Genomic DNA, 18,999 nt, shown 5'->3' with positions numbered 1-18,999 from the left:
AGAAAGCAAGAGAATTCCAGAAAAACATATACTTCTGCTTCATTGACTATACTAAAGTCTTTGACTGTGTGGATCACAACAAACTGCGGAAAATTCTTAAAGAGATGGGAATACCAGACAACCGTATCCACCTCCTGGGAAATCTGTATGCAAGACAAGAAGCAATAGTTAGAATCAGACAGACTGGTTCCAAATTGGGAAAGGAGTACATCAAGACTATATTGTCACCTTGCTTATTTAACTTACATGCAGAGTACATCATGTGAAATGCCAGACTAGATGAAGCATAAGCTGGAATCAAGATTGCTGGATATCAATAACCTCAGATATGCAAATGACACCACCCTAATGGCAGAAAGTGAAGAGGAACTGAAGAGCCTCTTGAAGAACGTGAAAGAGGAGAGTGAAAAAGCTGGCTTAAAACGCAACATTCAAAATACTAAGATCATGGTCTCCTGTCCCATCACTTGATGGCAAATACAAAGGGAAACAATGGAAACAGTGTCAGACTTTATTTTCTTGGTCTTCAAAATCACTGTGGACGGTGACTGCAGCCATGAAATGAAAAGACGCTTGCTCCTTGGAAAAAAGCTGTGATAAACTTAGACGGCATATTAAAAATCAGAGACATTTGCGAACAGACATTCCAGTACTTTGGCCACCTCATGCGAAGAGTTGACTCATTGGAAAAGACTCTGATGCTGGGAGGGATTGGGGGCAGGAAGAGAAGGGGACGACAGAGGATGAGATGGCTGGATGGCATCACCAACTCAATGGACATGACTTGAGTGAACTCCAGAAGATGATGATGGACAGGGAGGCCTGGTGTGCTGCAATTGATGGGGTCACAAAGAGTTGGACACGACTGAGCAACTAAACTGAGCTGATGGTTTTTCCAGTAGTCATGTGTAGATGTAAGAGTTGGACCATAAGGAAGGTTGAGCACCAAAGAATTGACGCTTTCAAACTGTGATGCTGGAGAAGACTCTTGAGAATCCCTTGGGCAGCAAGGAGATCAAACCAGTCAACCCTAAAGGAAAACAACCCTGAATATTCATTGGAAGGATGCTGAAGCTCTAATACTTTGGCCACTTGATGTGAATAGCCAATTCACTGGAAAAGACCTTGATGCTGGGCAAGATTGAAGGGAGGAGGAGAAGGGGGGAACAGGATGAGATAACCATCTCCGACTCAATGGATATGAATTTTAGCAAACTCCAGGAAACAGTGAAGGACAGGGAAACCTGTTGTGCTGCAGTCCATGGGGTGGCAAAGAGTTGGACACAGCTGAGCCGGCTGAACAACAACATAGTTGGACGTCATTAAAATTAAAAACTTCTGTGGCGGATTCATGTTGATGTATGGCAAAACCAATACAATATTGTGAAGTAATTAATCTCCAATTAAAATAAATAAATTTATATTAAAAAAAAGAAAAGAGAAAAGAGAAGGCAAAGACTGGAGGAAATGTTTATAAAAGATATATCTGATATAATATTGTCATCCAAAATGTATAAATATGTTGAAAACAATAAGGAAAGAAATAACCCAATTAAAAACTGGGCAAAATGCTTGAACAGAAACACCTCATCTAAGATATAGAGAAGGCAAACAACCTATAAAAACATGTTCCACATCACATGTCATTAGAGAAATGCAAATTAAAGTAACAGTGAGAAACCAGTATGCACCTATAAGAATGATCAAAATCCAGAATACTGATAACACCAAATGCTAGCAAAGTTGCACACAACAGAAAATTTTTCATTCACTGCTAGTAGAAACGCAAAATGGTAGAGCCACCTTACAAAACATCCACATAGATTTCTATAAAACTATATTCTTCCAATATGATCAGCAATGAAGTTTCTTGATATTTACCCAAGGGAGTTGAAAATTTATGTTCCCACAAAAACCTGCACACTGATGTTTGAAGGAGCTTTAATTCATTAATTGCCCAAACTTGGAAGCAACTGAGATGCCTTTCTGTAATTGAATGAATAACTAAACTGGTATATTGAGAAAATGAAATCTTATTCAGTGTTAAAAAGAAATGAGCTATCAAACCATGAAAAAGTAAGCAGAACCTTAAATGCATATTACTAAGTGAAAGAAGCCAATATGAAGAGGCTACATATTGTATGATTCCAGTATCTGACACTCTGAAAAAGATAAAACCACTGAGATAGTAAAAAGACCGATGGTTGCCAGGGTCTAGAAGGGAGAGAAGTATGAACTAGCAGAGCACAGAGGATTTCTACGGCAGTTAAAGAAAAACCAAGAAACTAGGATAGCCAAAACAATTTTGAAGGAAAAAAAAAAAAAACCAAGATTAAAGCTAGAGCACTGACACTACCTATTTTCAATGTTTACTTCAACACTTACTATGCAGTATCAGCCAAATGATTGACACATGGATCAGGGGAACAGAATAGGGTATCTAGAAATAAACCCATACATATATTCAACAAAGAGTACTTGAATTATTAAAGGATAAGGGAATAGGATGACTTCAAAAGAGCATGAAGAAAACTTTTTAGGTTATGATACAATTTCATATTTTGATTGTAGTGATGTCTATACTATGGAATGTGAAAACACATCCAGCTGTAAACTAAAGAAAGTGGATTTTATATTATATAAATTATACTTCGAAAAATTTAAATAAAAAATTTACCAAACACTGCATAGTGAGAAAATTAAAATCATGATATAAATATATAAAGATAACAGAAAGGAACAGCAGTGAGCATGTATATAACATACCTGAATTCAAGATGGGGGTAAGAAGGATATGTACATGAAGGAGCGTTAAATCATCATCTAGAATGGGCAATTAATAGATAATGGCTAAAACTTTAAAATAAAGCTATACTAGTATATTATTTAGATATATTGATCTAAGTAATCAAAAGATCAAAGTTCAAAGTGATTTAGTTACCTCTGAGAATGGAAAATTAAGGGGTAAGGGAAATAAGACGTGGTTTTTTCTTTTTTTTTTAAACAAACTTAAAAAACTATATAACTCTATTATATGCATATAGAACTTTTATTTCTAAATTTAAATTTTTCAAAGTATATCCAGTTGGTGAGTATGTGCCACTAGTTCACCGGTACATTAAACTACTATCTAGTTAACCTATAAACTCCATTTCACATAAAGGTAGCTTCCATTTCACATAAAGGTAGCTTCCCCAGTAGCTCAGTGGTAAAAGAATCTGCTGGCAATGCAGGAGACACAGGAGATCCTCAGGTTCAATTCCTGGGTCAGGAAGATCCCCTTGAGAAGGGAATGCCTACACACTCCAGTATTTTTCCCTGGAGAATCCCACAGACAGAGGTGCCAGGCAGACTAGAGTTCATGGGGTTGCAAGAGTCAGACACGACTTAGCCACTAAACCACCACCACCAAGAATTCTTTAAAGTATCCCCAGATGGGGATGGGAATACTTCTAAATATGAATAAAAAGCATCTTTCCCAAAACCAAACATTACCATAAACAGCAGGCAGCCATACAGAATAAAATTGCAACTTCATCAACTGGAACCTCTGAGACTGAGCACTGTCTACAAAAGTAAATTTTGAGTTTCACCCCAACCAATGAGTAAGACTGAAAATACTTCACTATAAAAACTTGATATGTAGTATCACAAAGGTGGGCCCTAACTACCTATACTTCCACCAAACTGGAGCTTTCCCCTCTAACCTACACTGTCAGTCTTTATGAATAATCCTCACTTCTGTAAAGATAGGAGTCTTGTCCTGTATTATCAGTTCTTTAGTTAAAGTCCTGACCAATAAAGAACAGAAATGATATGGACCTAACAGAAGCAGAAGATATTAAGAAGAGGTGGCAAGAATACCCAGAACTATATAAAAAAGAACTTCAGGACACAGATAACCACGATGCTGTGATCACTCACCTAGAACCAGACATCCTGGAATTAGAAGTCAAGTGGGCCTTAGGAAGCATCACTTCAAACAAAGCTAGTGGACTCAATATACCAGCAAATTTGGAAAACTTAGCAGTGGCCACAGGACTGGAAAAGGTCAGTTTTCATTCCAATTCCAAAGAAAGACAATGTCAAAGAATGTTCAAACTACCACACAATTGCATTCATCTCACACACTAGCAAAGTAATGCTCAAAATTCTCCAAGTCAGGCTTCAACAGAATGTGAACCGAGAACTTCCAGATGTTCAAGCTGGATTTAGAAAAGGCAGAGGAACCAGAGATCAAATTGCCAACATCCACTGGATCATCAAAAAAGCAAGAGAGTTCCAGAAAAACATCTATTTCTGCTTTATTGACTATGCCAAAGCCTTTGACTGTGTGGATCACAATAAACTGTGGAAAGTTCTTCAAGAGATGGGAATACCAGACCACCTTATCTGCCTCCTGAGAAATCTATATGCAGGTCAAGAAACAACAGTTAGAACTGGACGTGGAACAACAGAGTGGTTCCAAATCGGGAAAGGAGTATGTCAAGGCTGTACACTGTCACCTTGCTCATTTAACTTATATGCAGAGTACATCATGAGAAATGCCAGGCTGGATGAAGCACAAGCTGGAATCAAGATTGCTGGGAGAAATACCAATACCCTCAGATATGCAGATGACACCACACTTATGGCAGAAAGCAAAGAAGAACTAAAGAGCCTCTTGATAAAAGTGAAAATGAGAGTGAAAAAGTTGGCTTAAAGCTCAACATTCAGAAAACTAAGATCATTGCATCTGGACATATCACTTCAGGGCAAATAGATGGGGGGGACAATGGAAACAGTGATAGACTTTATTTGGGGGGGGTCTCCAAAATCACTGCAGATGGTGACTGCAGTCATGAAATTAAAAGATGCTTGCTCTTTGGAAGAAAAGCTATGCCCAACCTAGACAGCATATTAAAAAGCAGAGACATTACTTTGCCAACAAAGGTCTATCTAGTCAAAGCAATGATTTTTCCAGTAGTCATGTATGGATGTGAGAGCTGGACTATAAAAGCTGAGTGCCAAAGAACTGATGTTTTTGAACTGCAGTATTGGAGAAGACTCTTGAGGGTCCCTTGGACTGCAAGGAGAGCCAACCAGTCCATCCTAAAGGAAATCAGTCCTGAATTTTCATTGCAAGGACTGATGCTAAAGATGAAACTCCAACACTCTGGCCACCTGATGTGAAGAACTGACTAACTGGAAAACACCCTGATGTTGGGAAAGATTGAAGGCGGGAGAAGAAGTGAACGACAGAAGATGAGATGGTTGGATGGCATTACCAACTCGATGGACATGAGTTTGAGTAGGCTCGAGGAATTGATGATGGACAGGAAGCCTGGAGTGCTGCAGTCCATGGGGTCGCAAACAGTCAGACATGACTGAGCGACTGAAGTGACTGACTACTCCAGTCTGCACCAACCACCAGAGGACCACGATGCTAATATCTGTCTGTCTGAATAACATAACTACCTAGGAGTTTCCTGCTGAAATGTTATACTTACCATTTTGGATTCCATCCATCGGAAAGCCAGGCCAGATCAGACACACAATTGCTCCATCTGCTACCCTTCTAACATGAACTTCAAGCCAGTGGTTTCAAAGCCGTTAGAAGAGTTTACACTCTTAAACCTATTGAGCACTCAAAAAGTTTTAGTTGATTTATTTACATTAGAAAGTAAACTAAAAGGCTCTAAAAATATTTGAAATACTTATTAATAGTTTATTTGTTAGGACTTCCCTTGCAGTCTTATGCTTAGAAATTCATCTGCCAGTACAGGTATAGTTTCAATTCCTGGTCTGGGAAGATTCTACATGCCATGGGACAACTAAGCCCATGCACCACAACTACTAAGCCCACAGTCTAGAGTTCCCAAGCCACAACTACTGAAGCCCTTGTGCCCTAAAGCCTGGCTTCCCAACAGGAGAAGCCACCAAAATAAGAAATCCACAAATGGCAACTAGACAGTAGCCCTTGCTTGCTGCAGGTTGAGAAAGCCCATGCACATCAACAAAGACCTAGGGCAGTCAAAGATAAATTAATTAATTAGAAAATAGTTAATTTGCTGATTCAATAATTTGGCTAATTAACTAAAATATTTATGTTTCATTTAAAAATATTACATGTATTTTTAACATTTATTTACATGCTAACATAAATAACAAATTTTTCTGGGAAATGGTTGTATTTTCAAAACCAAACAACCTTATGGATGAATGATGTTGTTTTTTAGCTCAGCTGGTAAAGAATCTGCCTGCAATGCAGGAGACGCTGGTTTGATTCCTGGGTCAAGAAGATCTCCTAAAGAAGGGATAGGCTGGGACTTCCCTGGTGGTCCAGTGGTTTAGACTCTGAGCTTCCACTGCAGGGGGCACAGGTTCAACTCCTGGTCAGAGAACTAAGATCCCATATACTGTGTGGCACTGCCCAGTATTCTTGGGCTTCCCTGATGGCTCAGATGGTAAAGAAGCAGCATCCAATGCAGCAGACCTGGATTTGATCCCTGAGTTGGGAAGATCCCCTGGAGGTGGGCACGGCAACCCACTCCAGCATTCTCCCTGGGGAATCCCCATGGACAGAGGAGCCTGGTGGGCTATAGCCCATGGGGTCACAAAGAGTCAGACACGACTCTGCGACTAAGCACAGCACAGCACACATATCCTTTCACACACAGCTAGACATATACTAATGTCTAGTTAAAAGACAGCTGGAACCTCATGCCTGTTTCTGCATTCAAACTACTATGAAATGTTTCACTTGGGTTGAAATATATGAAAAAACTCCTAACAAATACATGGTTGAAAACAAATACATTAAAATCCTTTCAGATAATCATGGATAGTTTTCATCAATACTATACCAAAATTCAAAATGTAGTTTCTCAAAGATTAGTTGAAATGTAAGAATCTGAAACCATATCAACAAACTGTTCATATTCAGTTATATAATGGTTAGGTAGTATCACTGACTCAATGCACATGAGTTTGAGCAAACTCAGGAGATAGTGAAGGACTGGGAAGCCTGGCGTGCTGCAGTCCATGGGGACGCAAACTGCATGGACACAACTTAGCGACTGAACAACAACAAATATTAAAATACATCAACCTGTCTTACCTTTTCAATGGATATTTGACCCATGCATGATTTTGGAACATTCTACAGAGGCCCCTTCATGGATCACTGCCTTGTCGTGGCAAAGGGGGTTTGCATAACACGATGAAGCTATGAACCATGACATGTAGGGCCACCCAAGACGGACGGGTCATAGTGGAGAGTTCTAATAAAAGGTGATGCACTGGAGGAGGGAATGGTAAACAACCCCAGTATACTTGCCATGAGAACCTCATGAATTATATAAAAGGACAAAAAGATATGACACCGAAAGATGAGTCCCCCAGGTCCGAAGGTATCCAATATGCTAATGGGGAAGAGTGGAGGAGAACTACTAATAGCCCCAGAAAGAATGAAGCGGCTGAGTTAAAGCAGAAATGACAATCAGCTGTGGATGTGTCTAGTAAGGAAAGTAAAATCCGATGCCGTAAAGAATATTGCATAGGAATCTGGAATGTTAGGTCCATGAATCAAGGTAAATTGGATGTGGTCAAGCAGGAGATGGCAAGAATAAACACTGACAACTTAAGAATCAGTGAACTAAAATGGATTGGAATGGGTGAATTTGATTCAGATGACCATTATATCTACTACTGCGGGCTAGAAATCCTTAGAAGAAATGGAGTAGCCCTCATAGTCAACAAGAGTCCAGAATGCAACCTCAAAAATGACAGAATGATCTCAGTTCATTTCCAAGGCAAGACATTTAATATCACAGTAATTCAAGTCTATGCCCCTACCACCAATGCTGAAGAAGTTGATCAGTTCTATGAAGACCTAGAAGACCTCTAGGAACAATCACCAAAAAAAGATGTTCTATTCATTACTGGGGATTGGAATGCAAAAGCAGGAAGTCAAGAGATACCTGGAGTAACTGGCAAGCCTGGCCTTGGAGAACAAAATGAAGCAGGGCAAAGACTAACTGAATTCTGCCAAGAGAACGCACTGGTCATAGCAAATATCCTTTTCAACAACACAGGAGACAATTTTATACACGGACATCACCAAATGGCCAAAACTGAAATCAAACTGATTACATTCTTTGTAGCCAAAGATGGAGAAGCTGTTATACAGTCAGCAAACACAAGACCTGGAGCTGACTGTGGCTCAGATCATCAGCTTCTCATAGCAAAATTCAGGATTAAACTAAATAAAGTGGGGAAAACCACTAGGCCAGCCAGGTATGACTTAAATGCCCTATGAATATGCAGTGGAGGTAACAAATAGATGCAAGGGATTAGAATTTGTAAACAGTACGCCTGAATAACTATGGACAGAGGTCCATAATATTGTACAGGAGGCAGTGAACAAAACTATCCCAAAGAAAAAGAAAAGGAAGAAGATAAAGTGGTTATCTGAGGAGGCTTTCAAATAGCTAAAGAAAGAAGAGAAGGAAAAAGCAAGGGAGAAAGGAAAACATATACTCAACTAAACACAGATTTCCAAAGAACAGCACAGAGAAAGACAAGAAGGCCTTCTTCAATGAACAGTATATAAAACTATAAGAAAACAACAGAAGGAGAAAGACTAGATATCTCTACAGGAAAACTAGAGGTATCAAGAGAACATTTTGCCCAAAGATGGACACAATAAAGGACAGAAACATACAGACCTAATTGATGCTGAAGAGATCAAGAAGAGATAGAAATACACATAACTGTACAAAAAGGATCTTAATCAACCAGATTATTATGATGGTGTGGTCAGTAACCCAGAACCAGACATTCTGGACCTTAGGAAGCACTGCTGTTAATAAAGCTACTGGATGCAATGGAATTCCAACAAAACTATTCAAAACCCTAGATGATGATGCCATCAAGGTATTGCATTAATATGTCAACAAATCTGGAAGATGCAACAGAGGCCACAGGACTGGAAAAAGTCAATCTTCATCCCAATTCCCAAGAAGGGTAGTACTAAAGAATGTGTTAACCATTGGACAATTGCATCTCCCATGCTAGTAAGGTGATGCTTAAAATCTTGCATGCTAGGCTTTGGCATTATATGAATCAAGAACTTCCAGATCCAAACTGGGTTTAGAAAAGGAAGAAGAATCAGAAAGCAAATTGCCAACATTCGCTGGATCATAGAGAACGCTAAGGAACTCCAGAAAAACATCTATCTCTGCTTCATCTACTATGCCTAAGCCTTTGACTGTGTGGATCATAATAAACTGTGGAAAGCTGTTAAAGAGATGGGAATACCAGACCATAGTACCTGTCTCCTGAGAAACCTGTATGTGGGTCAAAAAAAAAAAAACAGTTAGAACCCTGTATGGAACAAGTGATTGGTTCAAGATTGAGAAAGGAATACGACAGGACTGTCTGCTGTCACCCTGTTTGTTTAACCTATATGCTGAGCACATCATGAGAAATGCCAGGCTGGATGAGTTACAAGCTAGAATCAAGATAGGTGGGAGAAACATCAACAACATCAGATATGCAGATAATATCACTCGAATGGCAGAAAGCAAAGAGGAACTAAAGAGCCTCTTGATGAGGGTAAAGGAGGAGAGTGAAAGAGCTAGCTTAAAACTAAATATTATGAAGTAGGGCATGGCAACCCACTCCAGTATTCTTGCCTGGAGAATCCTACAGAGAAGCCTGGCAGGCTGCAGTCCATGGGGTCACAAAGAGTCAGACATGACTGAAGCGACTTAGTATACACTTATCTTTCATAGCTCGATCAAAAAATTAAATAAACATTCAAAGTTAAAAAAAAATTAAAAATATTTTAAAAACTAAGATCATGTCATGAAGCCCCAATACTTCATGGCAAGAAAAGGGTGAAAGGTGAAAGTAGTGACAGATTTCTTCTTTGTGGGCTCTAAAATAACTGCAGATGGAACTGCTGTCATGAAATCAGAAGACGTTTGCTTCTTGGCAGGAAAGCTATGACAAACCTAAACAGTGTGTTGAAAAGCAGACATTACTCTGCTGACAAGGTCCGTATGGTCAAAGCTACACTCTTCCCAGTGGTCACATATGGTTATGAGAGCTGGACCATAAAGAAGGCAGAGTGCTGAAGAACTGATGCCTTCAAACTGTGGTGCTGGAAAAGACTCCTTAGAGTCCTTTGGACAGCAAGGAGATCAAACCAGTTAATCTTAAGGGAAATCAACCCTGAATATTCACTGTAAGGACAAATGCTGAAGCTGAAGTTTCAGTATTTTGGTCATCTGATATGAATAGCTAACTCACTGGAAGTCACTGATGCTGGGAAAGATTGAGGGAGGAAGGAGAAGGCGGCATCAGAAGATGAGACGGCTGGATGGTATCACTGATGCAATGGACATGAACTTGGGCAAACTTCAGGAGATGATGAGGGACAGGGAAGCCTGGCATGCTGCAGTCCACGGGGTTGCAAAGAGTCAGACATGACTGGGTGACTGAACAACCACCATAGAGGTCACCTGGAAAATACTGGTTCAAAGAGTAACACAGATCTTCAAAATGTTGGCATGTTTCATTAAATAATATTTTAAAAATCACATTCATTAAAATCTCATCTTATGTCATCAAAAAGTCTTGTAATATTGGGAAGCTATAAAGTTCACACAGGTGGATACAAGTTTACAAAAATTCTAAATTTTGTTTGAAAGCTCAAATTTAAGATGGATAACAAATAGTAATGGTATGGACCTAACAGAAGCAGAAGATATTAAGAAGAGGTGGCAAGAATACACAGAAGAATTGTACAAAAGAGATCTTCATGACCCAGATAATCATGATGATGTGATCACTAATCTAGAGCCAGACATCTTGGAATGTGAAGTCAAGTGGGCCTTAGAAAGCATCGCTACGAACAAAGCTAGTGGAGGTGATGGAATTCCAGTTGAGCTGTTTCAAATTCTGAAAGATGATGCTGTGAAAGTGCTGCACTCAATATTCCAGCAAATTTGGAAAACTCAGCAGTGGCCACAGGACTGGCAAAGGTCAGTTTTCATTCCAATCCCAAAGAAAGGCAATGCCAAAGAATGCTCAAACTATCGCACAATTGCACTCATCTCACACGCTAATAAAGTGATGCTCAAAATTCTCCAAGCCAGGCTTCAGCAATATGTGAACTGTGAACTCCCAGATGTTCAAGCTGGATTTAGAAAAGGCAGAGGAACCAGAGATCAAATTGCCAACATCTGCTGGATCACGGAAAAAGCAAGAGAGTTCCAGAAAAACATCTATTTCTGCTTTATTGACTATGCCAAAGCCTTTGACTGTGTGGATCACAATAAACTGTGGAAAATTCTGAAAGAGATGGGAATACCAGACCACCTAACCTGTCTCTTGAGAAATCTGTATGCAGGCCAGGAAGCAACAGTTAGAACTGGACATGGAACAATAGACTGGTTCCAAATAGGAAAAGGAGGACGTCAAGGCTGTATACTGTCACCCTGCTTATTTAACTTCTATGCAGAGTACATCATGAGAAACGCTGGACTGGAAGAAACACAAGCTGGAATCAAGATTGCCAGGAGAAATATCAATAACCTCAGATATGCAGATGACACCACCCTTATGGCAGAAAGTGAAGAGGAGCTAAAAAGCCTCTTGATGAAAGTGAAAGAGAAGAGCGAAAAAGTTGGCTTAAAGCTCAACATTCAGAAAACGAAGATCATGGCATCCGGTCCGATCACTTCATGGGAAATAGATGGGGAAACAGTAGAACAGTGTCAGACTTTATTTTGAGGGGCTCCAAAATCACTGCAGATGGTGACTGCAGCCATGAAATTAAAAGACGTTTACTCCTTGGAAGAAAAGTTATGACCAACCTAGATAGCATGTTCAAAAGCAGAGACATTACTTTGCCGACTAAGGTCCGTCTAGTCAAGGCTATGGTTTTTCCTGTGGTCATGTATGGATGTGAGAGTTGGACTGTGAAGAAGGCTGAGCACAGAAGAATTGATGCTTTTGAACTGTGGTGTTAGAGAAGACTCTTGAGAGTCCCTTGGACTGCAAGGAGATCCAACCAGTCCATTCTGAAGGAGATCAACCCTGGGATTTCTTTGGAAGGAATGATGCTAAAGCTGAAACTCCAGTACTTTGGCCACCTCATGCGAAGAGCTGACTCATTGGAAAAGACTCTGATGCTGGGAGGGATTGAGGGCAGGAGGAGAAGGGGATGACAGAGGATGAGATGGCTGGATGGCATCACAGACTCGATGGACTGAGTCTGAGTGAACTCCGGAAGATGGTGATGGACAGGGAGGCCTGGCGTGCTGCGATTCATGGGGTCGCAAAGAGTCGGACACGACTGAGCAACTGAACTGAACTGAACATGTAGTATCAGTTGTTTTCCTTGAAGGAATAAACTTACTTCATTTATTTAGGAAAAATATATATGCCTAATACCCAAATACGAAAGAAAACTCATAGTTCTGACAACCTCTTGTCTTTTAAACGGTACATTTAAGCCATTTAAATCTAATGGAATTAATAATATATGAAGGCATAAGTCACCTTTCTTGTTTTTCTTCTGTTATCTTAGCTTTCTATTTCTCTGTTTTCTTTTACCTGCCTCTCCATGGGTTACTTGAACTTTTTTTTTTAGAAATCTGATTTATCTCTTGTGTTTTTTTAGTATGTTTCTTTATATAACTTTTGAGTGGTTATGCCATATTATATATACATTACTTATCACAGTCAATACTGTCAACACTTTACTAGCTCAAGTGTCGAAATCAACCTTCCTTTATGTTCCTTCATCCTCCCCCACTTATAATTATCTTAAATATTTCCTTTAAATACATTTTAGATACAACAACAAAGCATGATCCATTAAAGCAAAAATTGCTAAGTTGGACTTAAATTAAATAGCACTACTCTGTGAAAGTGGCTCAGCAGTAAAGCATCCACCAGCAATGCAGGAGACACAGAAGGCACAGGTTTGATCCCTAAGTCTGGAAGATACCCTGGAGAAGGAAATGGCAACCCACTCTAGTATTCTTGCAGGAAAATCCCATGGACACAGGAGCTTGGTGGGCTACATACAGTCCATGGGGTTGCAAAGAGTTGGAGACGACTGACATGACTGAGCATACACACATTCACTTTGTGAAAGAGTACAAAGAGGATGGAAAAACAAGGCAGATTTGGAGAAGATATTGTAAAACATATATGAGATAAGGGACTTGTGCTCAAATAAATAAAGACCTCTAAAAACTCAATGATAAAGTAAGAAACTCAGTCAAGAAAATAAACAAAACATATGAATAGTTACCTCACCAAATAACATACACAGATGACAAATAAGGATATGAAAAGATGCTCAACATCATAGGTCACAAGAGAAAGTGAAAGTCACTCAGTCGTGTCCACCTCTTCGGGACCCCATGGACTATATAGTCCATGGAATTCTCTAGGCCAGAATAGTAGAGTGAGTAGCCTTTCCCTTCTCCAGGGTATCTTCCCAACCCAGGGATCAAACCCAGGTCTCCCACAATGCAGGTGGATTCTTTACCAACTGAGCCACAGGGAAGCCCAAGAATACTGGAGTGAGTAGCCTGTCCCTTCTCCAGGGGATCTTCCCAACCCAGGAATCAAACTGGGGTCTCATGCATTGCAGGCAGATTCTTTACCAAATGAGCTATGAGTGTAGGTCATAAGAGAATTACAAGTTAAAACAATGAAACACCACTACATTAGAATGAATAATTTAAAAAAAAAAAGACACATGCTAGCCAAAACAGCAACAGAAACTCTCATTCACTGCTAGTGAGAATGCAAAACACAACACTCACTTTGAAAGATAATTTGGCAATTTATAACAAAATTAAACATACTCTTAACACACAATCCAGCAATTATGTTCCTTGGTATTTACCCAAAGGAGCTGAAAAGTTTTGTCTACACAACAATCTGTATATGACTGTTTATAGTAGCTCTATTCAAAAAGCTATGGACTTTAGTTAATAATAATAGATAAATCACCAAAATTTGAAAGCAACTAAGATGTTCTTCAGATGGTGAATGGTAAGTAAACGATGGTATGTCCAGACAATGCAATATTCTTCAATGTTAAAAAACAAAGTGAGCTATCAAGCTATAAAAAGACAGGAAGGAACCTTAAAGGCATATTGTTAAGTGAAAGAAGACAGTCTGAAAAGGCCATATACTGTATAATTCTGACTACATGACATGGAAAAGGGAAGGCAAATCTACAGAGACAGTAAAAGGATCAGTGCTTGTGAGGGGTTGGGAGGGAGGGGTGCACAGGAGAAGGAGGGATGAATAGAAGGAGTGCAGGGAAACGATTCTCTATGATACTGTAATGCTGGATACATGACATAATGCATTTATCAAAACCCATAGAGCTGTACAACACAAAAAGTGAACTTTAACGTAAACTATGGACTATAGTTTATAAAATATATGAATAATGATTCATTAGTTGGAACAAATAAACCACACTAATACAAGCTGAGCAAACATGCAATCTGTGTGACTGGAGTGAGGGCTAGTATCATAACACTATCCATAGTTTTCATAGGAACACTCTATACTATCTGCTTGCTGCTGCTGCTGCTAAGCCACTTCAGTCGTGTCCAACTCTGTGCGACCCCATAGATGGCAGCCCACCAGGCTCCCCCATCCCTGGGATTGTCCAAGCAAGAACACTGGAATGGGTTGCCATTTCCTTCTCCAATGCATGAAAGCGAAAAGTGAAAGTGAAGTTGCTCAGTCGTGTTCTACTCTTAGTGACCCCATGGACTGCAGCCCACTAGGCTCCTCCATCCATGAGATTCTCCAGACAAGAGTACTGCAGTGGGGTGCATTGCCTTCTCCAACTACCTGCTTGATTTTACTATAAATCTAAAACTGTTTATAAAGTAAAATCTATTAATCTTAAATGTTTTTAGTTTAAGAAAAAAGACAATTAAGTATCTAGTAGGGAGAAGGGGGGACAGGTTTTCTCCAGAATCATCCACAGCCTTTCTCTGAAAGGCCAGAGAAAAACAGAGCAAGTATAAAGTTCTGAGAAAAAGAAAGCATGAACTAAACTTATTATGCTCATTGCTATTTAAGTATAAACACAAAAGAAGTCATTGTCCAACTTTAAAAATACTCAGAAACAAAAACATCTATGAGAATTTTATGGAAGGAAAACACAAAACTATTTTTAGATGAAATTGACAGACAGCTACTAAAATTTATATGGAAATTAGAAGTCTAGAATAGTTAAAGTAATTTTTTAATAACAGTTTTAAATGTTCTGTTACTTCTTTTTTTTTTTTTTTGGTTGTGTTAGAGCCACGTGTTCCGGGAAACAAACTCACTCAGAAGGACAATGCAAATAGTGGAGTGCAGTTTATTACACCGGCGGTCCCAAGGCAGAGTCTCCTCTTAGTCAAGGACCCCGACCAACGTTTGTGAAAATCTTTTATACCCCACGTGAACATGTCCGAACCCACCACCCCAATTTCCTTGAGACTTACATAAAACAAAGGAAGGGTAAGTACAATCACAATAACCCCATTATTCAAGTGTTATCAAGTGTTAGGTGTTCAAACAGTTAATAATCTTAATAATCAAAAGCCTGCGGTTACACTCCAATAGATACAGAAAGAATTTATGACCTGTCCGGAGGCAGGGGTGATTAGAGCATATTTTCTCTTAGGCGATGAGTAACCTGGATGTGATCTTCAAGATTCCCCTATCCAGAGGGGGTCTTATCCTTCTATTGTAGTTTCCATAGGCACTAAGCACAGAGTCCAAAGTCCACTGGAGAGGTGGCCGAGGATGATCAGCATGAACAGGCCTAAGATGGGGTCCAGGCCCTATGAATTCCTTCTTCAGTTGCACTGGGTCTTCTTTGCTGTATATGGGTTTTTGCTAGTTGCAGAGAGTGGGGGCTATTCTCTAGTTGAGGTGCACAGGCTTCTCACTGAGGTGACTTCTCTTGTGGAGCACAGGCTCTAGGGGCATAGGCTTAGTTGCTAAACAGCATGTGGGATCTTACCAGAACAGGGATCAAACCCATGTCCCCTGCACTGGCAGGCAGACTTTTATCCACTGTATTACCACCAGGGAAGTCCCTAGGCAATTTTCTTAGAAAAGAAAAAAGTTGGAAGGACATAAAGTACTTGATGTCAGGAGTTAATAAAAAAGCTACAGTAATCAAGAGCATCGCATTGCTTGCTTGCTTGCTTGATCGATCAGCTGTGTCCAACTCTTTGCAATCCTTTGGACTGTACCCCGCCAAGCTCCTGTCCATGGGATGCTCCAGGCACAAATACTGCAGTGGGTAGCCACTCCCTTCTCCAGGGGATCTTCCTGATTCAGGGATCAAAGCTGTGGTCTCTTGTGTCTCCTGTATCACTAGCAGATTCTTTACCCACAGAGTCACTTCTTGGTATCTTTTAGTATTAGTAAGAGGGAAAATACAAAGATCAATGGAACAAAATGAAACAGAACCAGAGCAACAAATATGCAACAAACTGGTTCTGACAAAGGTATCAAATAAATTCAATAAGAAAAGGGAAATCTTTTTAAGCAATAATTCTAGAATAGCTGAATATCCATATGTAAGAATAATAAGCATTGAACTTAACCTAATGCCAAATGCAAAAATTAAGTTGAAATAGATCAAAGACCTAAACATAAATTAAAAGTATAAAACTTCTAGAAGAAAACACTGAATATTTTCCCCACCTTGACATTATGTAAGTATTTTTTAGGTAAAACACAAAAAGAATAAACCATTAAAACAATTATAAAATGAATTTCATTTAAAAAATTGATTTTTAAATGACATCCTTTAAGAAAACCAAAAGGCACACCAGAAAATGAAAGAAAATATTCACAATACATATATCTGACAAAAGACTTCTATCTGGAAAATATAAAGAAACTTTCTACCTCACTATTAAGACAGACAATCAAATAAAAAATGGACAAAAAATTAGGACATTTCACCAAATAAATAGATTTTAAATAACACATGAAAAGATACTTAACGTCATAATCACTAGGGAAATGTAAATCAAAATGACAAGACACTACTATGCACTTATTAGAATGGCTTTAAGAAAAAAACATGAAGTGCCAGTGAGGATGGAAACTCTCATATATTTCAGATAGAAATCTAAAATGGTAAAGTTTTTTTTTTAGAAAACTGTCAGTCTCTTATAAGGATAAATATACTCTTACTACATAACCCATAATCTTACTTGTAGGTATTTCCCAAAGATAAAAATCAAAATATATCTCTATACCAAAAATAGTATCCAAATACTCATTGAGACATAAACTGAAGACACCAAAAAGTTCTTTGGCAAGTGAATGAATAAACAAAACATACTGCAATAAAACTATGGCACTGTCAATTTTAAATTATTTGGAAATGATATCTAAATTGAAAAAAAGAATTAAGAAAACAATTCCATTCACCATTGCAATGAAAAGAATAAAATATTTAAGAATATATCTACCTAAAGAAACTAAAGACCTATATATAGAAAACAATAAAACACTGGTGAAAGAAATCAAAGAGGACACTAATAGATGGAGAAATATACCATGTTCACGGATTGGAAGAATCAATATAGTGAAAATGAGTATACTACCCAAAGCAATCTATAGATTCAATGCAATCCCTATCAAGCTACCAGTGGTATTTTTCACAGAGCTAGAACAAATAATTTCACAATTTGTATAGAAATACAAAAAACCTCGAATAGCCAAAGCAATCTTGAGAAAGAAGAACGGACCTGGAGGAATCAACCTGCCTGACTTCAGGCTCTACTACAAAGCCACAGTCATCAAGACAGTATGGTACTGGCACAAAGACAGACATATAGATCAATGGAACAAAATAGAAAGCCCAGAGATAAATCCACACACCTATGGACACCTTATCTTCGACAAAGGAGGCAAGAATATACAATGGAGTAAAGACAGTCTCTTTAACAAGTGGTGCTGGGAAAACTGGTCAACCACTTGTAAAAAAATGAAACTAGAACACTTTCTAACACCACACACAAAAATAAACTCAAAATGGATTAAAGATCTAAACGTAAGACCAGAAACTATACAACTCCTAGAGGAGAACATAGGCAAAACACTCTCCGACATAAATCACAGCAGGATCCTCTATGACCCACCTCCCAGAATATTGGAAATAAAAGCAAAAATAAACAAATGGGACCTAATTTAGCTTAAAAGCTTCTGCACAACAAAGGAAACTATAAGCAAGGTGAAAAGACTGCCTTCAGAATGGGAGAAAATAATAGCAAGTGAAGCAACGGACAAACAACTAATCTCAAAAATATACAAGCAACTTATGCAGCTCAACTCCAGAAAAATAAACGACCCAATCAAAAAATGGGCCAAAGAACTAAATAGACATTTCTCCAAAGAAGACATACAGATGGCTAACAAACACATGAAAAGATGCTCAACATCATTCATTATCAGAGAAATGCAAATCAAAACCACAATGAGGTACCATTTCACACCAGTCAGAATGGCTGAGATCCAAAAGTCTACAAGCAATAAATGCTGGAGAGGGTGTGGAGAAAAGGGAACTCTCTTACACTCTTGGTGGGAATGCAAACTAGTACAGCCACTATGGAGAACAGTGTGGAGATTCCTTAAAAAACTGGAAATAGAACTGCCTTATGACCCAGCAATTCCACTGCTGGGCATACACACCGAGGAAACTAGAATTGAAAGAGACACGTGTACCCCAATGTTCATCGCAGCACTGTTTATAAGAGCCAGGACATGGAAGCAACCTAGATGTCCATCAGCAGATGAATGGATAAGAAAGCAGTGGTACATATACACAATGGAGTATTACTCAGCCATCAAAAAGAATACATTTGAATCAATTCTAATCAGGTGGATGAAACTGGAGCCGATTATACAGAGTGAAGTAAGCCAGAAAGAAAAACACCAATACAGTTT

The 18,999-nt window shown here is 38.9% G+C and overlaps 1 long non-coding RNA gene across 2 annotated transcripts in view; it reads right to left on the bottom strand.

Moving 5' to 3' along the window:
• Positions 1–18,999, bottom strand: part of LOC138931087 (uncharacterized) — a 187,448-nt gene that overhangs the window by 153,406 nt on the left and 15,043 nt on the right. The gene's annotated exons all lie outside the window — the stretch shown is intronic.

This window comes from Ovis canadensis, chromosome X (genome assembly GCF_042477335.2).
Source record: "Ovis canadensis isolate MfBH-ARS-UI-01 breed Bighorn chromosome X, ARS-UI_OviCan_v2, whole genome shotgun sequence".
Classification (NCBI taxonomy): Eukaryota; Metazoa; Chordata; class Mammalia; order Artiodactyla; family Bovidae; genus Ovis; species Ovis canadensis.
Note: the sequence above shows the minus strand (reverse complement) of the source record. Positions and strands in the feature narration are given on the sequence as shown.